We start from the raw sequence: 860 nt of genomic DNA on the forward strand, positions 1-860 counted from the left end.
ATGGCTCCCAGCCTGTTCAAAGTTGGGCGGCCAATTATGGCGTTATATGCAGAATCGCAGTGGACGACCAAGAACTTTGTTTGGACGGTTCTGCTCATTGGGTGGTTGCCGATAGTAAGCCAAATCTCTACGTACCCCTTGGGAGTGATTCCCTGGCCGGAAAATCCGACCAACTGTCCATCATAAGGTAGGAGGTCGTGATCCCGGAGCTCCATTTTGTCGAACAGATCCTGAAAAATAACGTCAGCTGAGCTACCTTGATCAATGAACAAGCGACTAACCTTTTTGTTGTTGAGTTTGGCGGTGATGACAAGAGGGTCATCGTGGCCTCGGACGACACCTTCATAGTCGCGGTCGTCAAAAGTGATGGGGGGGTGGAACTGTAATGTGGTCTCTGCTGGGGGTCTCTGGCAGCGACGTGCGTTACCTCCCTGACATATCTTTTTTGGGCGGTCCTCGAGGTCCCTCCGGCGGCAAAACCCCCGGAGATGGTGTTGATATCGACTGGGCTCCGTGGGCACCGATTGTCTGCTCAGGGCCTATCCGTCTGAGGACGTGGAGTAGGTCGCCGTTGTTGAAATTGTGGGGGGGACCGTCTTCTTGGGGGCTCCGGGCGACGGGGCTGTGGTGACCGCCGGTGCTGTTCTAATCCTGCGATGAATCGTTGCAGGTGACCCGCCTGTATGAGGTCTTCGATGGTATCTCGGAGCTGAGTGCAGTCATTGGTTAGGTGGCCGAACATACTGTGGTAGTCACAATATTTGGATCGGTCTAGTGGGCCGGGCTTAGTAGGGCGGGGGCGTGGGAGTTGGACAAGGTGAGTGGAAAGGACCTCTTGCAAGATTCGGGAACGGCTGGCG

This window comes from Lupinus angustifolius, chromosome LG04 (genome assembly GCF_001865875.1).
Source record: "Lupinus angustifolius cultivar Tanjil chromosome LG04, LupAngTanjil_v1.0, whole genome shotgun sequence".
NCBI lineage: Eukaryota > Viridiplantae > Streptophyta > Magnoliopsida > Fabales > Fabaceae > Lupinus > Lupinus angustifolius.